Source organism: Bombina bombina, chromosome 11 (assembly GCF_027579735.1).
Source record: "Bombina bombina isolate aBomBom1 chromosome 11, aBomBom1.pri, whole genome shotgun sequence".
Taxonomy (NCBI): Eukaryota; Metazoa; Chordata; class Amphibia; order Anura; family Bombinatoridae; genus Bombina; species Bombina bombina.
In genome coordinates, this window is record NC_069509.1 from 90,663,891 (window position 1) to 90,683,224 (window position 19,334).

Here is a 19,334-nt window from a genome sequence, read left to right on the forward strand (position 1 = left end):
TATAGGAGCAGCGTAAACCATTGCTTACGCATTGGTCCAGCTTAGTGTCTGCTGCTAGTAACCTAAAGTGTTTCTTCACAATGTTGCATATTGCATTATAGTCTGTACTATAATCAGTTACAAAGGTCACTTGAGAAGTTTTGCTGTTATCTCTAGTTTTATTAGCTAGGAGTGAATCTCTGTCTATTTGATCAACCTGTCGTTGTGCTCTATCTATAGTATGCTTGGGGTAACCTCTTTGTTGTAATCTTGACCTCATAGCTTTGCTTTGTTCTTTATAGGTATGATCAAGTGTACAATTTCTTTTGACCCTTATTAGCTGACCCTTTGCCACAGCGAAAGGAACGTGTTTTGGGTGGCAACTAGTGGCATGAAGAAGGGAATTTTTTGTGATAGGTTTCCTATAAATGTCACATAGAATTTTTCCCTCATCATTAACACTTAATGTTAAATCAAGAAAATTAATTTGCTCTTTATGTGTATCTGATGTAAATTTAAGTCCCACATCATTAGCATTAAGGAGTTGTAGGAACATAGAGAGATCCAAATCTGTTCCTTTCCATATTAGTATCAAATCATCGATATAGCGTTTAAAAAACGCTATACTGTCTTTGAATGGATTCTCCTCTCCATAGATGTGGGACAGCTCCCACCAACCCATAAACAGGTTGGCATAGGAGGGGGCAAATTTTGCCCTCATTGCTGTCCCACATCTCTGGAGGTAAAACTCACTTTCAAATTTAAAGTAGTTGTGGGTGAGCATGAACTTCACTGCTCTAAGCACAAAATCTCTAAAGCCTTCGCTGTAGTTTGAAAAATTCTTTAGAAAAAACTCAACAGCTTTCAATCCCTCATTATGGGGGAATGACGAATATAGAGCAGTAACGTCCACCGTCACCCACATGTATTTATCTTTATCCCAAGGTAAAGTCTCCATTAGTTTAATCACATGCTTAGTATCCCTCAAATAGCTGAGTAGTGATACAACAAAAGGATTCAATATGGCATCAAGCCATTGTGAGAGGTGTTCAAACATAGAACCTATCCCACTCACAATTGGCCGTCCTTGTACATTAGCGATGGATTTATGTACCTTGGGAAACAAGTGAAAGATAGGGACCACTGGGTACTCAACCAATAGATATTCGTATGTAGTGAAATCAAAATACCCTTCTTCAAGGCCATCATCAATAAGGGATTTAATTTCCCTATGATAGATCTTAGTGGGGTCAGAAGTCAAATGTAAATAGTTATCAACATTGTTTAGTTGTCTCAGGGCTTCTTGTACATATATATTCCTGTCTAGTACAACTACCGATCCTCCCTTATCCGCTTTCCATATCACAATGTTTTTGTTGGCTTTTAATTCTTGAACTGCCTGTTTCTCTTTATATGTCATATTATGTGTGTTATCTTTTGAGATAGATAGCTGTGTTAAGTCTCTCTCAACTTTCTCATAGAAAGTCTCCAAGATTGGACCCTTGCTCTGTATTGGGTAGAATTCAGAACTTTTCTTAAAGCCATTAAAACTATTAATCATAATCTTAGGGTCTGTCTGTGAAGGGGCTGTAGCCAAAGAATTCAAGCTTTGTACATCACACGATTCTTTAAAATCTAGAGGTGTATCAAATATATTAATGATATTGAACTCAGTACAGGTTCTATGATCAGCACTCAATTGGTCCACATTATTATAAAAATGCTTTTGTAGGGTTATATTCCTTATCAATTTGCATAATTTAAGCCAAGGCTGAGCACTTTGTGCTGTACCATTGTCAGCTGAACACTAGACAAATTTATAACATTACTGTCTACTTGTATTTGGATGAGGTCTTTTGGCCCCTCAAAGGATACCTGTCTTGTTTCTCTGTCCCTATCCCTATTTTGTCCGGGGGTTTGTAAAAAACCTGTTCAAATGCATTTTTGTCTTCTGCCGTATTTGTGATATTTGTATTTGTATTCAAACTCACATCTGTTATGATAGGATCCCTATTGCTGCTAAAGTATTTGGATCCTTGTATACTTTTTGATGTAGATTTCTGTGTATGAGCAGTCTCCTTAGGCCTGGTGACATGTGTTTCAGTATTTACAGTGAGTGTCACTTGTATGGCTGGTTTTAAAATGCCAGTTGTATTAATGTGGTTCCCTGTTGTATTAAGTGTCACTTTAGGTTCACCTGAGCCTTGATTATTACTTTGTGACCTCTGCCCCCCACTTCTCCTTCTATTTTTGCTACGTGACCTACCCCTAGAGCTAGGGTTCCATCTATTTGTGTTTCCTTGTGTATGATTCCAAATATAGACCTTTTTATTGTCCTAGTCAGTTTGGTCCCTTATATATTTGGTATGTTTGGTATTTAGAATGGCATTTTTGGACTCTATGAGTGTTACTTTAAGCATTTCGTCAAATCTAGGGTAATCTATCTCATTCTGTCTATTATTAAGCTCAATTTGTATAATATGAATTTCATCTCTGATTTTTTTTTTACAATCCTGTCTTAAAACAAATAAGTAGTTGCATTAATCTTAAAGAACAATCTGTTAGAATTGCATTCCATGATTCAATAAACTCTAAATCAGAAACTTCAAAAGTGGGGAACTTATTAACTCTAAGTCCAATTGGAATAATTTTCAATTTAATGTATTTTTCAAAGGTCCATATATAAAATCCTATGTATATATATATATATATATATATATATATATCTATCTCAAGAGGTGGGGTCTAGCGCCCCACCATCTTCAAAATTCACCAGCCGCCACTGATACACATATATACAGAAACAAGGGTGTTGCATCATCTCTTTGGTTTTGCAACTCTATATGAAAATGAAATGAGCTTCATTATCCTACATAACTTACTGCTTATAACTTACTATGAGCAAGAGTCACTGATTTCAGGGTCATGGATTCACACTATTAGCAGGGATAACAATTTATTTCCCAAGTGAGTATATCAATTATTTTAAAAAGTCAAGATAATGGCGTTTGTGTTCTCAAACAATATATTCTATCAAATTAATTAAAATATATCCAACTGTAAAAACAAGCCTATTAATCATAACTGTATTTAGGTTAATATGCATATATGTGGGTTGACACAATTAAAGTTTTTAATTAAGTTTTTAATTAAGACATTCTGAAACTGGGTCTATAATGAAACATAGGAAAGAAGAAATAAAATAATAAGTAGAGAAATATAACATAAAGATGGTAGTGGTGGTCAAAAGTAATGAAACTGAAGATATTTAAGAAGACAGATGATATATGTATGTTAGTAGGGGTTAAAAAAAATAACTTTAGAGGGAAAGTCTTACCTTAGATTAAGCTGCAAATAGCCTCCTGCAGTGCACCCTTTCTATATCACGCAGTAGGAATGGTAAAAAAGTTATTTTAAAATGAATATTGTTTCTGGCTAGTTTGAAATGGTTGCCAAGCTCAGCCCACTGATGACATCACAATCTGGGCTGCATCTAGGCACTTATGCTGAATAGCATTGACAGTCTGTTGAATCCAACTAGTGAGCCTTTTGTGATTGGATGCCATATGCAGCCCAGATCATGATGTCATCAGTAGGCTGAGCTTGGCAGTCATTTTAATGTGGCTAGAAACACTATTCATTTTAAAATAACTTTTTTACCATTCCTGCTGCATAATATAGAGAAGGTGCAGGAAGCTATTTGCAGCTTAATCTATGGTATGACTTTAAGATAACCAAGGTGTAGACTGTCCCTTTAAATACCTTCCGATAACCCTGAATACTCAGTCATACCTATAGCCAAGTAGTTGGAGGAAACAAAAAAGCAGGTAAGATAAAGATGAGCAAAAAAAAGCGCAAAACAAGCACCTTCACTAACTGGACCAAAATAAAGTTTATAAAGAAGACTAAGTAGAACTTCATTATAAATCTCCTCAATAGAAGCTTATTTACACAAGACCAAATATGTGGCAAATGCTCTAGTAGAATGAGAATGCGCTCATGGGGAGTCTTTCCCTTAACCAAACATGCCACACAAATTAAGGCCTTAAGCCAAGCAGCTAAAAACAACAGCTGTAGCATTCTGACCTTTGCAAGACTCATACAAATTAACAACAAAAAGTTTAAAACCTTTTGTGGCTTCCAGACAATATTTGAGAGCTCTTACAATAACCAAGTTGTGAAGATGAGCTGGACAAAAAGAAGGAACCACAATTTACAAGTTGAGATAGTATCTGTAGATACCACCCTCTGAAGAAAGGAAAAAAAACTAAGATGGAGAATAGCCTTATTCTGATGAAAATGACAAAAACGAGGTTAGCAAAACAAAGGTGAAAGCTCTGAAACCCTTATGACAAAATAAATAACTAAGAGAAAAAAGAACCTTCCAAGATAAAAACTGAAGGTCTAAAAACATAAATTATGCTTACCTGATAATTTCATTACCTTTTGTATGAGGAGAGTCCACAGCATCATTCCTTACTGTTGGGAAATACTGAACCTGGCCACCAGGAGGAGGCAAAGACACAGCAGCCAAAGGCTTAAATACTCCCCCCACTTCCCTCATATCCCAGTCATTCTGCCAAGGGAACAAGGAACAGTAGGAGAAATATCAGGGTATAAATGGTGCCGGAAGAGAAAAACAAATTTTGGACCGCCCATCAGAGTATACTGGCGGGGGCCGTGGACTCTCCTCATACAGAAGGAAATTAAATTATCAGCTAAGCATAATTTATGTTTGCCTTCTTAATATGAGGAGAGTCCATGGCATCATTCCTTACTGTTGGGAAAACTATACCCAAGCTCTAGAGGACACTGAATAATAACGGGAGGGGTAAAGAAAAGGCAGACCCTAATCTGAGGGCACCACAGCCTGTACAACCGTTCTACCAAAAGCTGCTTCAGCCGAAGCAAAAACGTCAAACTTGTAGAATTTTGAAAAAGTATGTAAGGAGGACCAGGTAGCCGCCTTACAAATCTGATCCATAGAGGCCTCGTTTTTAAAGGCCCAAGAGGAAGCCACCGTTCTAGTGGAATGAGCCGTAACCCTCTGAGGTTTAAGTCCCGCTAACGTGTAAGCTAAGCGTATAACACTCCTCAACCAAAAAGATAAGGATTTCGAAGAAGCCTTCAGACCCTTACGCTTCCCAGAATAGATAACAAACAAGGAAGAAGTTTGCCTAAAATCCTTAGTAGCTCGAAGATAGAACTTCAAAGCTCGAACCACATTCAGATTATGAAGTAAACGTTCCTTTGAAGAAAAAGGATTAAAACATAAGGAAGGAACCACAATCTCCTGATTGATATTACTATCAGACACTACCTTGGGTAGAAAACTCAAGCGGGTACGAAGGAACACCAGATAAGGAGGCTCAAATTGCAAGGCAGCCATTTCAGAAACTCTGCATGCCGACGCAATAGCCAAAAGAAAAAGATCCTTCCAGGACAACAATTTGATGTCAACTGAATACATAGGCTCACACGGAGCCCGTTGTAAGAACTTAACAAGATTCAAACTCCAAGGTGGAGCTTTAGATCTAAACATCCTAATCAGAGCCGTAACGAAAGATTGCACGTCAGGGAGCTCTGCGAGCCACTTGTGCAGCAAAATAGAAAGGGCCGAAATCTGTCCCCTCAGGGAACTGGCAGAAAGGCCCTTCTCCAGATCCTCCTGGAGAAAGGAAAGAATCCTGGCAGCCTTAACCTTATGCCAGGCTAAACCACGCTCTTCACACCAGAATAAGTAAGCTCTCCACACCTTATTATAGATGCGGCGAGTAACAGGCTTGCGAGCCTAAATGAGAGTGTCATTAACCCTCTCAGAGAAACCTCTCTTGGCTAAGACTAAGCGTTCAATCTCAACACAGTCAGCCTTAGAGAAACTAGATTTTGATGAACAAAAGGACCCTGTTTCATCAGATCCGTGCGACAAGGTAACTTCCACGGAGGAGATGAGGACATCCCCACCAGGTCCGCAAACCAAATCCTTCACAGCCACGATGGAGCAATCAGTATCACTGATGCCTGCTCCTGCTTGATGCGGGCCACTACACGAGGAAGCAGTGGTAACGGCGGAAAAATGTAAATTAGATTGAACATCCAAAGCACCACTAATGCATCTATTAGCTCCGCCTGAGGATCCCTGGACCGGGACCCATATGTGGGTAGCTTGTAATTGAGCCGGGACGCCATGAGATATATCTCCGGCGTCCCCCACCTGTTGCAAATCTCCACAAACACCTCGGGATGGAGAGACCATTCCCCCGATTGAAAGGATTGTCTGCTGAGGAAATCCGCTTCCCAGTTGTCCACACCCGGAATGTGGATCTCTGACAGCGAGCAGTTGTGGGCCTCTGCCCACTCCAGAATCCGAGATACTTCCCTCATTGCTAGGGAGCTCCTCGTACCCCCCTGATGGTTGATGTAAGCCACAGAGGTTATGTTGTCTGATTGGAATCTGATAAACTGGGACAAACCCAGAAGAGGCCAAGCCTTCAGAGCATTAAAGATCGTTTCGAAGTTCCAAAATGTTGATCGGGAGGAGGGATTCCTCTCGAGTCCACAGGCCCTGTGCCATCCTGGCACCCCAAACAGCTCCCCATCCTGATAGATTTGCGTCCGTAGTCATAATCTCCCAGGATGGTCTCAAGAAGGATGTCCCTTGGGACAGGTGATCTGGATAGAGCCACCAGGAGAGCGATCCGCTCAACCAGTTGTCCAGAGAAATCTGTTGAGATAGATCCGAACGATCACTGTTCCACTGTCTCAGCATGCACAGCTGAAGTGGTCTGAGATGGAATCTGGCAAAGGGAATGATGTCCATGCTGGACACCATGAGACCAATCACCTCCATACACCGAGCCACAGAGGGCCTTAAGGAGGTCTGGAGGGCAAGACAAGCTGAAGTTAGCTTGTAAGTCTCTGGTCTGTAAGGAATATCCTCATAGATATGGAGACTATTATAGTACCCAGGAATTCCACCCTGGTACTGGGAATAAGAGAACTCTTTTCTAAGTTTATCTTCCAACCATCTTGAACTAGGGGACAGATAGGAATTTGTTTAAGCACTTTAGGTCCAGAATCGGGTGGAAAGTTCCCTCCTTCTTTGGGAACACATAAAGGTTTGAATAGTACCCCAGACCTCTTTCTGCAAGAGGTACCAGGACAATGACTCCTAGGGAGGAGAGATCCCTCACGCACCCCAGATAGGCTTCTCTCTTTTCTGGCCTTGAAGACAGGTTTGAAAGGAGGAATCTGCCCCTGGGTGGATGAGACTTGAAACCTAGATTGTATCCCTGAGCGATGACCTCCAGGACCCAAGGAACTTGCATGTCCCCAAACCAAGCGTCTGAAAAGAGTGACAGTCTTCCCCCTACAAGATCCAGAGCCGGATCGGGGGCCGCCCCTTCATGCTGACTTTGTCTCGGCGGGCTTCTTGCTCTGCTTGGATTTATTCCAGGATTGAGCTGGCTTGCAAGTCCCCTTAGATTGCTTTGGTTTTGCAGAGGGCTGCTGACGTTGGGATTTATCCGAACGAAAATTAGGACCTTGTCCCTTAGGCTTGTTCTTCTTATCCCGCGGTAAAAAGCACCTTTGCCTCCAGTAACCGTGGAGATAATCGAATCCAGGTCTGGACCAAATAGAATCTTTCCCTTAAATGGTAGGGAAAGAAGTCTTGACTTAAAAGTCATGTCCACAGACCAGGACTTCAGACAGAGTGCACTACGGGCTTGAACAGTAAAACCTGAAGCCTTGGCATTCAGGCGAATAATTTGCATCACAAATTAAAGAATTAGCAACCCTTAAGGCCTAAATTGTTTCCTGGATCACGTCGAGGGGACCCGCCACCTAGATCAATTCAGATAAGGCTTCGCACCAGTAGGTAGTCGCTCTAGCAACCACAGCAACAGCCGCTGCCGGTTGAAACAAATATCCTGTATGTTGAAACATCTTTCTTAACAGGGTTCAATCTTCTTATCCATGGGCTCTTTAAACGTCAAACTATCCTCAAGCGGGATAGTAGTGCGTTTAGCAAGCGTGGAGATAGCGCCATCCACCTTGGGGATGGAACCCCACAATTCCAATTGAGAGTCTGGGAACAATTTTTTAAAAGAAGAAGGGGAAAATCAAGAACCAATTCTTTCCCACTCATTCTTAATAATGTTTGCCATCTTTACGGGAACCGGGGAAGTTTGTGGTACAACCCTATCCTCGTAGACCTTATCTAATTTAGGAATCAAAGGTTCCTCAGGCAATTTGGGCTCTAGAACCTCTAACGTAGCTAAAACTTCCTTCAGCAGAAAGCGTAAATGCTCAATCCTCAGTCTGATTCCTCGGCAGCTGGAGGTTTAGAGGCAGCAGATTCCGACCCAGAAAGCGCACCCTCTAAAATATTAGAGGCGCCTTCATCATCGGATAATCTTGTATCAAATCAGACCAATAAGCTAGTAGATGACCCCTGGGAAGGATAGCAATACTTGACCTTTCGCTTGCGCTTAGCAGGGCGAGGTAAAGCACTAAAGGCCGCAGACACTGCCGTCTGTAACTGCTCAGAAAAGTCTGGCGGTAAAAGGGCCCCGATTAGGAGTGCTATGGGAAGCTGCATCTGTATTAGGAGATGACTGTAGGGTGCGCACCTCACGGGACGGAGACTCCTCAGAGGTGGACGGCTCAGTGGTATCAAACATATTAACTTTCTTTGACATGATTACTTTATCAAGGCATGTGGAACATAATTGAGCAGGCAGGTATACTGTGGCCACCTCACAATATAAACAGGTATCAGACTTAGGTAAAAAGGGAGTACCCTCTAACGCATCAGAATCCTCCATAGCTTGCGCTAACAAAGCAGACTATCGATTAAGAAAAAAACAAAAAACGGCACCTTTATACCCCCAATGGCTGGGGCACTCACCACCTCCTATGACCCAGGACAAACAGAGAAACTGCTTCTTCTCCGGTAAACCAAACGGTCATGAAAGAGGAAATAAGTGTGACCCGGTCACATGGTGTGCAATGCCAGACCGACCCTGCTATACTAGTAAAAAAGCACGCCAAGCCTTTCAGGCTGCGCAGCTCCAAAAAACGAAAGTGAAAACCCTGTACGTTCAAACATCTGCCTGAGCCTCATCTCACACTTCGCAGCATAATCAAATAAATGTATGTGATTAATCCCCACTGTTCAATAATCCCCTTCGGAGATATTAACTCTTGATTCCATACAGATAAAAGGAGCCACACTGTGACCCTGTCTTCTTGTGTTATTATATGTATATAGAAAAATGAAACGATCTTACTGGACTCTATGCCGTGGAACAGAAACACAGCCTCTCAAGTTTAACAGTCTTGTAGCATCGCTCCTGACATGGACTTGAGTGATGAAAGCAGGCAGTGAAACTCGTCAACATTGATTGCTTAGGAGCTGTTAATACAAGTCTGGATGTGTTCACAGAAAGACTCTCCATGCATTTCCAGACTCTAACATTCCTCAATGCTCTCACTGAGAGGCTGACAAGACTACTTAAAACTTCAGTCCCATTTCGAAGGGCAGATACCCTCCATAAGGAACTACTTCTAATTTTCTGACACTTCTCTGCCAATTACCTGTGACGAAAGGCAAAGAATGACTGGGATATGAGGGAAGTTGGGGGAGTATTTAAGCCTTTGGCTGGGGTGTCTTTACCTCCTCCTGGTGGTCAGGTATAGTATTTCCCAACAGTAAGGAATAATGCTGTGGACTCTCATATTAAGAAGGAAACATGCATACACTCAAAAGGAGCAGTGTGAAGAACCCTCAAAATCAGATTAAGGTTCTAAGGAGTAGAAACTGGAGGAATAACAAAATTTATGCTTACCTGAAAAATGTCTTTCGTTCCGCGCATGGAGAGTCCACAACGTCATTCCAATTCAGCCAAAGGAAAATGGAAAAAGAAGAAACACAAGGGTGAAAAGGTGCCTGAGGTTTACTCAAAAAAAAACTGCAGAATTTTAAATTAAAATAGAGGATGGGGTCGTGGACTCTCCATGCCCGGAAATAAATAACTTTATCAGGTAAGCATATATTTTTTTTTTTCCCCTATGGCATGGAGAGTCTACAATGTCATTCCAAATTCTAGTGGGAACCAATACCCAAGCTAGAGGACACGGAATGAACAGAGAGGGAGAACAAGGCAGGAGGACCTAAATAGAAGGCACCACCGCTTGAAGAACCTTTCTCCCAAAAGAGGCCTCAGCCGAGGCAAAAGTATCAAATTTGTAGAATTTGAAAAATGTATGCAAAGAGGACCATGTTACCGCCTTGCAAATCTGTTCCACAGAGGCTTCATTTTTGAAAATCCAAGAAGAGGAAACAGCCCTAGTGGAATGAGCCGTAATTCTCTCAGGAGGCTGCTGTCTAGATAGATGTTAGATAGGAGACAATCTTGAGCTTTCGCCCACTGCAGAATGCGAGTCACCTCCATCATGGCCAAGGAACTACGAGCTCCTCCCTGGTGGTTGATGTAAGCCACTAAGGTGGTGATGTCCGACTGAAATCTGATAAACTGGACTAAAGATAATTGAGACCAAGCTGTCAAGGCATTGAAGATTGCTCTCAACTCCAAGATGTTTATGGGAAGAGAAGACTCTTCCCGAGACCACAGGCCCTGAGCTTTCAGAGAACCCCAAACAGCTCCCCAGCCTGACAGGCCGGCGTCTGTGGTCACAATTACCCAGGAAGGTCTCAGGAAGCAAGTGCCTCGAGACAGATGTTCCTGTGAAATCCAACATGAGAGACAGAGTCTTTTGTTAGGGAGTCCAGATTTATCCTCTGTGATAAATCTGAATGGTCTCTGTTCCATTGACTGAACATGCAAAGCTGCAGCAGTCGTAGATGGAGCCGAGCAAAAGGAACTATGTCCATAGAAGCCACCATCAGACCAATTACCTCCATGCATTGAGCCACTGTTGGTTGAAAAGCAGACTGGAGAGAAAGGCAAGCAGCAAGAAGTTTGTATTTTCTGACGTCCGTCAGGAAAATCTTCATGGACAAGGAATCTATGATTGTCCCTAGGAAACACACCCTTGTAGTAGGAATGACAGAACTCTTTTCCAGATTCACTTTCCACCCGTGGGAACGTAGAAAAGACAACATCTCTGTATGAGATTTTGCTAGTTGAAAAGATGTCGTCTGAACCAAGATGTCGTCTAGTTAAGGCGCCACAGCAATTCCCTGGGATCTGATCACTGCCAATAGAGCTCCGAGAACCTTTGTAAAAATTCTGGGAGCTGTGGCAAGACCAAACGGAAGAGCAATGAACTGGAAATGCTTGTCCAGAAAGGCAAACCTTAGAAACTGGTGATGATCCCTGTGAATGGGAATGTGTAAATACACGTCATGAACTGACCTTCCTGAACCAATGGAAGAATGGAACGAATAGTTTCAATCTTGAAGGACGAACCCTGAGGAATTTGTTGAAACACTTTAGATCTAGGATGGGACGGAAAGTTCCCTCCTTTTTGGGAACTACAAATAGATTTGAATAGAATCCTACACCCTGTTCCTCTAGAGGGACTGGTACAATAACTCCCAGGGAGGATAGGTCCTCTACGCCATTTAAGAAGGCCTCCCTCTTTACTTGGTTTGAGGATAGTCTCGCCAGGAGAAATCTGCCCCTTGGAGCGCAAGACTTGAATCCTTTTTTGTAAACCTGGGACACTATGTCCACAGCCCACAGATCTTGGACATCGTGTATCCAAGCCTGATGAAAAAAGAAAGCCTGCCCCCCATCTGATCAAAAATCGGATTGGGGGCAGACCCTTCATGCTGATTTAGAATCAGTGGAAGGCTTCTTGTTTTGCTTTCCCTTATCCCAAGGCTGGCTGGATTTCCAAGTGGACCTGGATTGGTCTAGTTTAAAAGAAGAGGAGGAGGACTTCTGTCCCTTAAAATTTGCGAAAGGAACGAAAATTAGAAGTCTGTCGACCCTTAGGTCTATTCTTCTTGTCCTGAGGTAGGAAACATCCCTTTCCACCTGTAATCTCTTAAATGATTTTCGCCAGACGAGGACCAAATATAGTTTTACCCTTATAAGGTAAAGCCAAAAGCTTGGCCTTTGAAGATACATCAGCCGATCAAGATTTTAACCACAGAACTCTGCGAGCTAGAACAGTGAAGCTAGATATCTTAGCTCCCAGTCTAATTACCTGCATGTTAGCATCACAGATAAAGGTATTGGCCAGTTTAAGAGCTTTGATCCTATCTTGGATCTCCTCTACCGTAGTCTCTTCTGATATCAGATCAGACAGGGCATTGCACCAATAAGATGCTGCAACCGTGGCAATACTTGCCGCAGGTTGACACTGTAATCCTTGATGGATGTACATCTTTTTTTAAGCAAGCCTCTAGCTTCTTATCCATTGGATCCTTAAAAGAAAAACTATCCTCTATAGGAATGGTAGTTCTTTTAGCTAGAGTAGAGATAGCTCCCTCTACTTTAGGCACAGTGCGCCATGAGTCCCGAATGGAGTCAGCAACAGGGAACATCTTTTTAAAAACAGAGGAAGGGGAAAAAGGAACCCCTGGCTTATCCCACTCCTGAGTTATAATGTCAAACATTTTGTCTAAAACAGGAAAAAACATCCTCAGACGTTGGAGAATCATAAATTCTATTAAGTTAAGAGGACTTCTTGGGGTTGACAGCAACCGAAGGTTCAGAGTCATCCAAGGTAGCTAGAACCTCCTTCAGAAGCAACCGGAGATGTTCAAGCTTATATCAGAAATTAACTTCTTTAGAGTCAGAAGATCTCTCCCCCATAGTGTCAGAGTCTGAGACCTCACCTTCAGAAGCTACTGAAGTATTCTCCTCATCAGACATTTGAGAAAGGTTGACCAGTGCAGATTTAGAGTCAGAAACCTTACTAGCAGGCAAATGTTTAGCTTTCCTCTTACACTTAGATACTGCAGAAGTTATCTGTGCGGCAAAATCCCTAAACACCCCCAGGAGTTTGAGAAGAAACAGAAGGCACAAAATGAGAAACAAGTATATACTGAGAGACACTTGGCTCAGAAGGGAGTAACCTGTCTTTAAATTTTAAAGTTTTAGATAAGCATGAGGAGCAAAATTGCATAGGCAGGACAATTTGGGCCTCCAAACATAGTAAACATTTATTCATAGAGATAGACTGATCTTGTTCTGAGTCCATAGCTACAGAAGAACAGGTCCCACTAGAAATGACAAATTAGAATGAAAATAAAAATAAAGAAAATTTAAATATCAAAATTAAATATCAAGTTGAAATATCAAGTTGAAATCTCAAATTTAAATCTCAAATTTAGTTGGCCGATATCATATAAATTACTGAGGGCTCAAACCCAGACAAGGTTGTCTGAGGCTCCTACCGTGACCGGAATTAATATCCCATTAGCAAGAGGAAGCTGGACACTCTGCAGTTATGCTTCCCTCTTGTCAGACGATCCGATCGGCGAGTAGCAAAGCTGATACACCTAGACTCAAAGCCGACACTCTTAGACTCACGAAGATCCGCTCCGTAAAACCGGAAATGCAGAAGTCACGTGAGCGGTCGGAAAAGAAACTTCATAAGTGCGCGAAAAGTAAAAATGGCCCAACGAAATAATAAAGTTCAAAAACCATCATAACGCTCTTCAAGGTTAAGCTAGGCAAAACATAAGGGGACAAGTAAAACCCCTTAGACACCTTCCGCAAAGTAATGAGGGAAAATTAACCCTTAAGTCTCTCCATACTGTTTAATACAAATAAGGTGCCTGAGGTGTTCTGTTTCAAAGACTCAAATGTCAATAAAGCTGCCCCAAAAATCTACCCATAAACCAGACAGGATAGTTAGAGAACAAAGATACATGGAGAAGCGCTAAAAGAAGCTAAAGGTGTAGTAGTAAACACAATTTAAGAAATATACTTGCTATGCAAAAAGGTTTAATCAGACATTTAAATAAAGTACAAACCCTGTACAGATAGAATACATAAATGTAAAGACATTAAAAATCGGACGTCTCCGATATGATAAAAAGCGTACAACCGGATAAAAACAATTGACTGCTGTTGCCAATAAGATAGATTAGGTCTCTGCGTTAATCAAATAAATCATTAAGGCCCCCAAAGGAACACATAAGGGGATCAATTCCAGATAAGATTCATACGTATTACCTTCTAAAGTTCCGTTTATTTGTCCAGTAACACCTCCGTGAGGCGTATGTGTGTCCAGTGACGTCACTGGTCAGGGGTATTGTCTCCAAAAGAAGATCCTATTGGTCAGGATCACTGACAGGCTGAATATAGCGGCCGCTATAGTGTAGATAGATGAAAAAGAGGAATCCCCGCTCTTAGTGCAACACAGCACGCAGGGTTAAACTTTGTTACTTGTATCGGCTTACATCCGAATCTCTCTTTAGAATCTTCTTGCAGCTCACGGGCTTAATTGGAGAAACTTGGAACCAGCTTGGCTTAAGACCGTGTCTTTTCCCAGTGCGGTCCTAGTGCTCACCGTGGAATTGCGTATAGCACAAAAGGTTTAGCTGTCACCTTTGTATTTATCAATATACCATTAAAGTCCTTATAGGTGTAATAGAAAGTGCAGGATAGCTGTGATTTGTCATCAACGCGTTTCTCCCTCTTACAGGGCTTTCTCAAGATGTATTTGCTTCAGTCACAGCTTCCTTTTAAACAGTCCAGACTTCTACCTATTGGTCAGGTTGAATCAATTAGTGTAATAGGTGTGTTCACTACGGTTGATCTATTGGCAACAGTATTGGCAACTTATATTGTAATGCAGAGAAGATTTTACACAGACATTCTATTACAGAGAACAATAACAATATAATGACAGTCCAGACTTCTACCTATTGGTCAGGTTGAATCAATTAGTGTAATAGGTGTGTTCACTACGGTTGATCTATTGGCAACAGTATTGGCAACTTATATTGTAATGCAGAGAAGATTTTACACAGACATTCTATTACAGAGAACAATAACAATATACACAAATGACTATGATCTTATACATATTAAGTTTAAGAACAGATAGTTTTGACATACTAAATATAAATCTAACCCTTATTTAGGTTAAGATATTTACGTGCACTAACCGTGAAGAAATGAAAATCAAAAAATTAGTGATAGAGATGACACAAAAATTAGTCTCTCTTAATAATCAATCCATTTAGAGGATTGTGCTCAATATACAAATATAAAGATAAATTTAAAGAAGAGTAAAGAGCGGATATTACCCGCTTGCATACAAAGGCATATATGTGTGTGTGTATATTATCACAATAGAAGTGTGTGATAAATTATAACAGATACTATTAGATACAAACAAAAAAGTTTTTTTGTCGTCTAAATAGAGAGTCGCATAAATTGTAGTGTTTATAAACCAAAAGGATTCTATAACAAAAACAAAAAAACAGTGTTAAATGGTATGAGTGACCACTAGTGATGTGTGGTTATATATTCAAGAGTGTGTTTAGTATTCAATAAATGAAAAATTCAGGGGGGTAGAATATTAATCCAAAACAAAAGGAGAAATGTCCAATTCCGAGTTCAGACCAGCAGGATATAAAGTTTCATATTTATATATATATATGCCTTTGTATGCAAGCGGGTAATATCCGCTCTTTACTCTTCTTTACACACACACACATATATGCCTTTGTATGCAAGCGGGTAATATCCGCTCTTTACTCTTCTTTAAATTTATCTTTATATTTATATATTGAGCACAATCCTCTAAATGGATTGATTATTAAGAGAGACTAATTTTTGTGTCATCTCTATCACTAATTTTTTGATTTTCATTTCTTCACGGTTAGTGCACGTAAATATCTTAACCTAAATAAGGGTTAGATTTATATTTAGTATGTCAAAACTATCTGTTCTTAAACTTAATATGTATAAGATCATAGTCATTTGTGTATATTGTTATTGTTCTCTGTAATAGAATGTCTGTGTAAAATCTTCTCTGCATTACAATATAAGTTGCCAATACTGTTGCCAATAGATCAACCGTAGTGAACACACCTATTACACTAATTGATTCAACCTGACCAATAGGTGGAAGTCTGGACTGTTTAAAAGGAAGCTGTGACTGAAGCAAATACATCTTGAGAAAGCCCTGTAAGAGGGAGAAACGCGTTGATGACAAATCACAGCTATCCTGCACTTTCTATTACACCTATAAGGACTTTAATGGTATATTGATAAGTACAAAGGTGACAGCTAAACCTTTTGTGCTATACGCAATTCCACGGTGAGCACTAGGACCGCACTGGGAAAAGACACGGTCTTAAGCCAAGCTGGTTCCAAGTTTCTCCAATTAAGCCCGTGAGCTGCAAGAAGATTCTAAAGAGAGATTCGGATGTAAGCCGATACAAGTAACAAAGTTTAACCCTGTGTGCTGTGTTGCACTAAGAGCGGGGATTCCTCTTTTTCATCTATCTACACTATAGCGGCCGCTATATTCAGCCTGTCAGTGATCCTGACCAATAGGATCTTCTTTTGGAGACAACACCCCTGACCAGTGACGTCACTGGACACACATACGCCTCACGGAGGTGTTACTGGACAAACAAACGGAACTTTAGAAGGTAATACGTATGAATCTTATCTGGAATTGATCCCCTTATGTGTTCCTTTGGGGGCCTTAATGATTTATTTGATTAACGCAGAGACCTAATCTATCTTATTGGCAACAGCAGTCAATTGTTTTTATCCGGTTGTACGCTTTTTATCATATCGGAGACGCCCGATTTTTAATGTCTTTACATTTATGTATTCTATCTGTACAGGGTTTGTACTTTATTTAAATGTCTGACTAAACCTTTTTGCATAGCAAGTATATTTCTTAAATTGTGTTTACTACTACACCTTTAGCTTCTTTTAGCGCTTCTCCATATATCTTTGTTCTCTAACTATCGTTTTTTCACTAATGTGAGGGACTTTTAGGGTTGGAGCAGTTTGGTGTCTCTTGCGCACACTTTAACATACACGTACATACAACCAGACAGGATAGCTTTGTCCCAGAAAGTGATCCACTTGAGGGTTAACCTCTGAAGTGCTGTCCTTCAGTACCTAGAAGGAAAAGACACTTACCTGTGGATCCAGCTGCAGGGCAGATAGCAGCTACTTAGTTGTGACAGGCACTTCACTCCCTGTCATGGACCTGTAGTAAAAGAAAGAACAGAGTAACCAACCCTGGCTTTCTGCAAAGGGGTAGCAAACTTGTTAGAAGTAAAGCAAAGACTACCTCGCCACCTTCTAACTGCTAAAAGCTACCACTACTCTTACTAAAGAGATTGACGGGGACACAGCTAGACCCCAATCCTTGCTTGCAGGGAAAAGTACCCATAAAAGGATTAAATATCTTCAGACACTATCTTTGCACATCCTCCCTTGACAGAGGCAAAGAGAATGACTAGGGATTATGGGTAAGGGAAGTTACACTTAACAGCTTTGCTGGGGTGCTCTTTGCCTCCTCTTGCTGGTCAGAAGTTGAATATCCCACTAGTAATTGGAATGACGTCGTGGACTCTCCATGCCATAGGAAAGAAATCAAGTTTACTTTTGATCAGAGCCTGAATAAAGGTTTGAAAATCTCAAATCTTAGCAATCCTCCTATGAAACAATGCAGAAGGATCTGAAATCTGACCCGTATGAGAAGTCTCAGGAGTTAGGGAGCTCTTTGGAAGGTTTATTTTCCATATTTGACTGTGAAGCAATTAAAGAACCACTTGAGTGTGGTACACAGCCAGAAGAAAGGAGGGTGCCAGAAGCAAAAGATAGTAAGGAACTACAGAGATCCTTGAACTCAAACCACAGACAACAGAGTTCCTAGCACCTTTATAAAACTCTGGGTGCTGTTGTCAGACTGATAATGCTTATCTAGAAAAGCAAGTATCAGGAACCTTACATGATCCCTGTGAATGGGGATATGTAAATAAGCATCTTATAAGTCTATGGTAGACATAACCTGACACTCCTGCACTTTAAAGTAGATACATTCAGATATCTGTTTAAGAACAGATTCTGTGGACCACTAACATGATTTTTTTTAAGAAGGTACAAACCTGTATAATGTGTGTGTATATATACACACACACATACTGTACATAACTAGTATAACCATAGCTAAGTTTACATTATGTATATATTTAAACATTTTTAAGAATATTTTTTTGGAATTAGCTAACTGAATGACAGAACTGAGAGAATACTTCCAAATGACAGATGAAGGGTGAGTGCCAACTTTTAATCTTGAAACAGAGAGGCAGAAAGTGGGGAAAAAAGAATTATGTTTAAAAGGACCACAAGACGTCCAAGTCCCCTCCTAGGTTAGGAATTATTCAAAACTACTTATGATCATGGACAGACATTGGAATCATAAATTAAGTTTATATCAGAAAGCTCTCAATATGGATGTGAGCTAACAACGACTGATGTTACTGTCAATTACTATAATACTGGTGGGATATGGCTGATCTGCTGGATGGCAGTTACTGGAATTCAGGTGGAATGGCTTTGTGCGCAGGAAAATTATTAGAATGAAAAATAATTAATATTTCATTTAAAAAAAAAAAAGATGGAGGGGAGGAAGACAAACAGTGATGTTAGTTGTCCATCTGAAGGAATTAGGAAAACTACTAGAAAGAGACAGGTAAAGGTAAGAAAATAAATGAAATATGAGAAAAGTTTTTTAAGATTTTCTTTTTTTATATACTTTAATTCCACTATTTCAAGCCAAGACTATACCAACCTCTGCTGGCTTTAGAATGGAATCATCTTCCTCTGAGCAGCGCTCCGGGCAGGAGGAGTTAAAAATACAATCTAGCTACGTAAGTTGCGCAGTACTACGCAACGTGCGTAGGGAGATTGTAATTTAACTCCTCCGTTGGTTTTCACTGATGGCCAGTCAGGCACTGTAGGGAGTTGCGGCACGACAGGGCTGACACCATCAGAGGAGATTAATTCCTGCTTGATGGTGTCAAGGACCACCAACATCTTCTCGTGGACCACCAGTGGTCCATGGACCACTGGTTGCCGACCGCTGCTTTAAATGATCTCGAGGCACTTGAGACAGAAATAATTCTCCTTAAGGAGGCTTTGAACAAAAGCTAATTTGATACCCCTAAGAAATTGTTTTCATCACAGAGTGATGCTGGACAGATCTTTCCCAAGCCTTCTGAAAGTCACTTAATGTAACTTTAGATGAACAGAAATAAAAGGAGGGAAAGGTAGAGTGAAAAAGGTGTGCAAGAGAAATAAAGAAAAGAGATAAAAAGAAAGAAAATCAAGGAGAAAAGAGAACGAGATAAAGAAAGGGAGAACAGGAGATAGAGAAAAAGAAAAAAA

At 40.6% G+C, this 19,334-nt stretch overlaps 1 protein-coding gene across 1 annotated transcript in view; it reads right to left on the reverse strand.

Annotated features, from left to right (window-relative positions):
* Positions 1-19,334, reverse strand: part of RHOT2 (ras homolog family member T2) — a 390,839-nt gene that overhangs the window by 104,007 nt on the left and 267,498 nt on the right.